Source organism: Amblyraja radiata, chromosome 5 (genome assembly GCF_010909765.2).
Source record: "Amblyraja radiata isolate CabotCenter1 chromosome 5, sAmbRad1.1.pri, whole genome shotgun sequence".
In the NCBI taxonomy this organism is placed as follows: domain Eukaryota; kingdom Metazoa; phylum Chordata; class Chondrichthyes; order Rajiformes; family Rajidae; genus Amblyraja; species Amblyraja radiata.
The window spans coordinates 66540831-66547569 of record NC_045960.1 but is presented as its reverse complement, the minus strand read 5'-3'; positions in this window follow the sequence as shown (position 1 = coordinate 66547569).

Sequence of the window (6739 nt, the reverse complement as noted above, 5' to 3'; positions counted from 1 at the left end):
CGGTCTTTGCAGAAGGCAGACATAGGGGGAGATGGGAAGATGTGGCGAGTGGTGGGGTCACGTTGGAGGTGGCGGAAATGGCGGAGGATTATTTGTTGTATTTGCCGGCTGGTGGGGTGAAAGGTGAGGACTAGGGGGACTCTGCCCTTGTTGCGAGTGCGGGGATGGGGAGAGAGAGCAGTGTTGCGGGGTATGGATGAGACCCTGGTGCGAGCCTCATCTATGGTGGCGGAGGGGAATCCCCATTCCCTGAAGAACGAGGACATTTCCGATGCCCTGGTGTGGAACGTCTCATCCTGGGAGCAGATGCGGTGTAGGCGGAGGAATTGGGAGTAGGGGATGGAGTCTTTACAGGGGGCAGGGTGGGAAGACGTGTAGTCCAGATAGCCATGTGAGTCAGTTGGTTTGTAGTGTATGTCGGTCAGAAGTCTGTCCCCTGCGATGGAGATGGTGAGGTCAAGGAATGGTAGGGAAGTGTCGGAAATGGCCTAGGTGTATTGGAGTGCCGGATGGAAGTTGGTGGTGAAGTGGATGAAGTCAGTCAGTTGTGTGTGGGTGCAGGAGGTGGCCCCAAAGCAGTCGTCAATGTAACGGAGGTAGAGGTCGGGGATGGGGCCCTGGTACGTATTGAACAAGGATTGTTCAACGTACCCGACAAAGAGGCAGGCGTAGCTGGGGCCCATGCGTGTGCCCATAGCTACGCCTTGTGTTTGGAGGAAATGGGAGGAGTCAAACGTAAAGTTGTTGAGGGTGAGGACCAACTCCACTAGGCGGAGGAGGGTGTCAGTGGCTGGGTATAGGTTGCTCCTCTGGTCGAGGAAGAACCGGAGGGCTTTGAGGCCATCCTGGTGGGGGATGGAGGTGTAGAGTGACTGGACATCCATGGTGAAGATGAGGGGGTGAGGGCCTAGAGAGTGGAATGCGCGGAGGCGGCGGAGAGTGTCTGAGGTGTCTAGAACATAGGTGGGAAGGGACTTGACCAAGGGGGATAGTATGGAGTCAAGGTATGTGGAGATGAGTTCGGTGGGGCACGAACAAGCAGAGACAATGGGTCTGCCGGGAGAGCCGGGTTTGTGGATTTTGGGGAGAAGGTAAAAACGGGCCGTGCGGGGCTGGGGAACGATGAGGTTGGAAGCTTGGTCAGGCAGGGCGTGGGAATTGATGAAGTCGGTGATGGTGCTAGATATGGTGGCCTGGTGCTCGTCAGTGGGGTCATGGTCCAAGGGTAAGTAGGAGGAGGTGTCCGAGAGTCGGCGCGTGGCCTCAGCTTTGTAGAGATCGACGCGCCAGACTACCAATGCACCTCCCTTGTCGGCTGGTTTGATAACCCAATCTGGGTTTTTGCGGAGTGATTCAATGGCAGTGCGTTCAGGGGGGGAGAGATTGGAGTGAGACAGGGGAGTGGAGAAGTTGAGGCGGTTGACGTCGCGACGGCAGTTCTGGATAAAGAGTTCCAGAGCCGGGACTTTACAAGAGGGGTTCCACGAGGAGGGGGTGCGTTGGAGACGGGAAAAAGGGTCATCATTGGGGGGCAAGGACTCCTTCCCATGGAAGTGCGCTGTGAGGTGGAGGCGACGGTAGAAGCGCTCCAAGTCATGGTGGGCGCGGAACTCATTGAGATGGGGACGGAGGGAGACAAAGGTAAGACCTCTGCTGAGGACAGACCGTTCGGTGTGGGAGAGGGGTAGGTCGGGGGGGATGGTGAACACCCGGCAGGGATGGGAGTTGGAGCCAGAGGAAGGCAGGTGGGTGGACTGGGGACAGGGCGATGTGTAGGGGGGGGGGGTTGTGGGTGTTGGAGGGGTGGTGGGTGGTCAGGGGGTGGGGGGGTGAGAGGGCTGTAATGTGGGTGGGGAAGAGCGGGGGTGACATAGTTGGAGGGGGATGGGGGAGAGTCAGTGGAACAGCCACTGAGGTTAGCAAGGCTGGGCAGACGGGCACTAGGACCCAGTGGAGTTAAGCCCAGGAGAGTGGGAGTGAGCAGCGTGGAGGCTCCAGGCCCAGTGCAGAGTCCAGGCTCCAGGTAAGGCGACGGCTGTGGGTTGCTGGAGGGGGGTGGAGTGGCGCGGGTCACCGGACCCGATGGTCGGAGTCCAGTGGCGCGGGTCACCGGACCCGATGGTCGGAGTCCCATGGCAGTTGAGTTGGGGTCCGCGGTCGATGTGTGGGAGGTCCCGGTGGGTGGATAGTCGGCGGGGCGGCGGGGGTCGGCCATAGCGGTGGGGCGGCGAGATGAGTTGGGTGCATTGCGGCGGCCATGTTGGGTGAGCCCCGGCCCGGCGGCAATGCCGGGTAGGTCTGGACCGGCGGCGATGTTAGGCGGGACCAGTGCGGCGGCGATGTTCAGTGGGCCCGGTCCGGCGACGATGCTGGATGGGACCAGTGCGGCGGCGATGTCGGGTAGGCCCGGTGCGGCGATGAGGCTGGGAGGTCCCGGAGGGTGGCGAGGGTCGGAGGAATCAGCGATGAGGAGGGGGTCCAAGTTACCGTAGAAGCGGCGAGGCTGGGCGTCATCGGTAGGCAGGTGAGGGTCGGCGGCGGCATCGATGTGGAGGTCGGTGAAGGCGGCGTCCTGGTGAGTATTGAAGGCGCTCCTCGTGGCCAAGATGGCGTCGCGGGACTCGGGCAGGCGATGCAGGCCGGAGTTGGGGCCTGGAGTCTGCTGGTGGTCGAGTCGCGGGGCGTCGGGAGCGGCCTGGAGGCGGGATAATTTAAGGTCCTTGGTGGAGTTGAGGTAGGCCAGGAATTTTTGATTGAAGAGGTGGATCTTCCAGCGGATGAAATATAATTGGGGTCCGTTGCAGGTATGGGTTAGTGAGGCCTGAAGTTCAGGGAATGTCGATGTGAGGTCCTGCTGGTGCCGGCGCATCGCGACCAGGGTGGATCTCAGTGCCCGGTTGGAGAATTGCTGGGTATGCCGGTGGATAGCCAGTCGGTACCGATGGGGCCAACATAATGAGGGACTCCTACCACCCCAGCAACGGACTGTTCCAGCTGCTACGGTCAGGCAAGCTCCTCCACTGTCACGCTGTGAAAACAGAGAGGATGAGACGGAGTTTCTTCCCACAGGCCATCAGGACTGTAAACTCTTATCTCACCAGGAACTAATTTACTGTTGTGTTGTGTCTTTTAAAAAAAAATAATTCTAAAATGTAAATAGTGGTTCTGTTCTATTCTGTTCTGTTCTTCTGTTTGCACAATCCGCAGGCATTGCCACTTTCATTTCACTGCACATCTTGTATGTGTATGTGACAAATAAAATTGACTTGACTTGACTTGATCAATCATTTCCATTATTTACTCTGGGCTTCTGTGTGCTCTGACAAAGGGATTTGAGACTGTCAGTAACATCCCAAATGCTCTTCCAATTTTAAAGGACAAATGTCCGGGATTCCCATGAAACATTAAGGATATTACCATTGTCCAAAGAAGCTTTGAGAACATTCTTGATTTGTTTACTTAGTTAAGCTATTAAACTCCTGCTCTGACAGAGTTTGGAAGAGAATGTCTGTTTCAGCAGTGTGAATGTTCTGGCCGTTACAGTAGATTATTGAAAGTAATTGGAGACTTGATCCTGAGATTGTGGCTCACTTATCCTGTCATTGGACTCTTCAGGACCTGTTCCACTTACGCGTCCTTGGCTCTCAAATTACGCGACCTCGTGGTCGCTTGAGGCTTACGGGCATCGCATGACCGCGCGGGGCCGGTCCCAATTAGAAGCGCGGCGGGGTATGTAGATGTGTGGGGCCGGTCCCGACATCACGCGGGGCTCCGAAATTCTTGCAGTGAACAAAATCTTTGCGCGCCAACGGCCTGTTGTGGAACTGACGGCCAAAGTGGGACAGGCCCAAGACCCTGGCGTCTCACCTTCAACGGCAGCAGAAGCAGGCAAACGATCGCCGAACTCGGCCTGGGACTCACGGCCGTTGCGGTCCGGATCCGCCCCCACATCTACTCCCAGAGCGGGGCCAAGAAAATTGAAGATAGACACAAAATGCAGGAGTAACTCAGCGGGACATAAACCTACTGACTCCCACAGCTATCTAGGCTACACTTCTTCCCACCTTGCCTCCTGCAAAGACTATCCCCTACTCCCAATTCCTCTGGCTATGCCGCATCTGCACCCAAGATGAGGTGTTCCATACCAGGACATCTAAGATGCTCTAATTCTTTAGGGAATGGGGGTTCCTCTCATCCATCATAGATGAGGGTCTCCTCGATATCCCGCAACTCCGCTCTTGCCTCATCTCCCCCCCAGACGCAACAGGGACAGAGTTCTCCTCGTCTTCACCTTTCACCAATCAGCCATCGCATACAGCACATATTCCTCCGACTTTTGCGCCACCTCCAAGGGATCCCACCAGTAGTCATATCTTACCATCTCCACACCTGTCCGCTTTCCGCAGAGACCGTTCCCACTGCAACTCCCTGGTTAACTCGTCCCTTCCAGGTGTGGACTCCAGTGGAATTGGTGAGACCAAGCGCAGGCTCGGCGATCGTTTCGCTGAACACCTCCGCTCAGTCCGCCTAAACCAACCTGATCTCCCAGTTGCTAAACACTTTACCCCCTCCCATTCCCAAACTGACCTTTCTGTCCTAGGCCTCCTCCATTGTCGGAGTGAGGCCCAGCGCAAATTGGAAGAACAGCACCTCATATTTCGCTTGGGCAGTTTACACCCCAGCGGTATGAACATTGACTTTAAATTTCCATCCCTACCCCTTCCCGGTTCTCCTACAAATCTGTCCCCGATTACGTTATATCTCTGTTGGCTTTGTTGTTACCTTCGATTAGCTAACAATGTAGCCCAGCTCTACCCCCTTTGATGTCTTGTTCTCACACCTTACACTTCCTTATCTCTGTATCTTCCCCTCTACTAACTCTCAGTCTGTAGAAAGGTCACAACCCAAAACGTCACCAATTCCTTCTCTCCAGAGATGCTGCCTGTCCCGCTGAGTTACTCCAGAATTTAGTGTCTATCTTTGTTTGAAACCAGCAACTGCAGTTCCTTCCTACACGAGAAAAAAATCATGACTGATCCTTATCACCTTTCAGAATGAGAAACTCCACATCTCCTCTGTCCATGCTTTGATGATTTGATGCACTGATTCCAATCCCCAGAGATGTTTAGTTTATTGTCACGTGTACTGAGGTACCGTCAGCAAAAAGACTATACCTGATTACAGTCAAGCTATCCACAGGGTACAGATACAGGATAAAGGGAATTTTAGGTGTTCTTTGGCGATATACTATAGCATTTTGTGTTTATCTTGGTCAATGTTGTGACTTTTTGGGAGGAAGTGTGTAGAGGCACTTTGTTAAATTTATTTGCAGCAGCTGAGAAAGCATTAAGAACCTTGATTGGACTATCTGGCAAGCCCCAGGGTGATGAAGGCACAGCCCAGGCACAAGGATGGAGAGGTGGACCAATTGCGGCATGTCTGTCTGTCTGTCTGTCTGTGTATCTGCGAGAAAGGCAAAACTGGAGGCGCACAATTTGTTGGCATGACTACCATGGGGCAGACAAAGCAACAGGAGCATCTCTAATGGCTAAGCAGCAGAACTACTGCATTAATTCATCAAATGCTGCTCTGAAACAATCAACCCTATCCTCATTTATTTAGCGTCACAGAGTTAAAACTCATTTTACAATGAACCTTAAAATAATTAAAGCAGCCGCATTCAGTAATTAATATTCTATAAATATATATTTTGATTTATGCAAACAGAACCTCGCAAACTCTTCAAAGCAAATACATTTAACCTGCTGTGCACTAGAATATAGAGCACAGAATATAAGACAGTACAGCCCAGGAACAGGCCTTGCAGCCCAACATGCGTGTGCTGAACATAGTGCCAAGATACACTGCCTGCACATGATCAATATTCCTCCATGCCCTGCATACAGATATATGTGGGGAATGGATGGATGCCACGAGCCTTTCTAAAAGTCACGATCCTATCTGCCTTCACCACCACCTTGACAGCGCATTCCTGGCACTCACCGCACTCTGTGTAAAATATATGCCCCGCACATCTACTTTACACTTTGCTCTTCTCACCTTAAGGCTATGCCCACTTGTCTTTGATACAGTCAGACAAGCGACAACAAACAGAGACAGCATCAGCGCCGCAGCTTGGCACCAACCTTTTTATGGCGGGCACCTACGGATGTCAAACCGGATGGCATCACCCTGCTGCAGACTTCTACTGCCTCAAACGCAAGAAGAAGAAAACCACCTGGAGAAAAGATTCTGACTGTCTACCCTATCTATGCCTCTCATAAGGTTATACACAATACACAATACACAATACAATTTATTTGTCACTTGAACCTCATAGAGGCTCAAATGAAATGTTGTTTCTGCAGTCATACACACATGAAAAAAAAGACCCAAGACACAACACAATTTACACAGACATCCATCACAGCGCATCTCCTCCTCACTGTGATGGAAGGCAAAAAAACTTATCTCTCCCCTACACTCCCCATTCCCCTCCCGATGTCAGAGTCAAAGCCCCCGGCGGGCGATGGCAATTGTCCCGCGGCCATTAAAGCCACGCCGGGTGATGCAAGGCCGCGCTCCGGGTCTTGTTGTTGGAGCCCCCGGCGGGCTCTAGCAAAGTCCCGCAGCCATTGAAGCCGCGCGGGGCGGTGATGTAAGGCCCCGCTCCAGGCACTCCTCGACCCCGAAAAGCGGTCTCCCACCAGGGACCCGCGGGCTCCCGATATTACTGTCT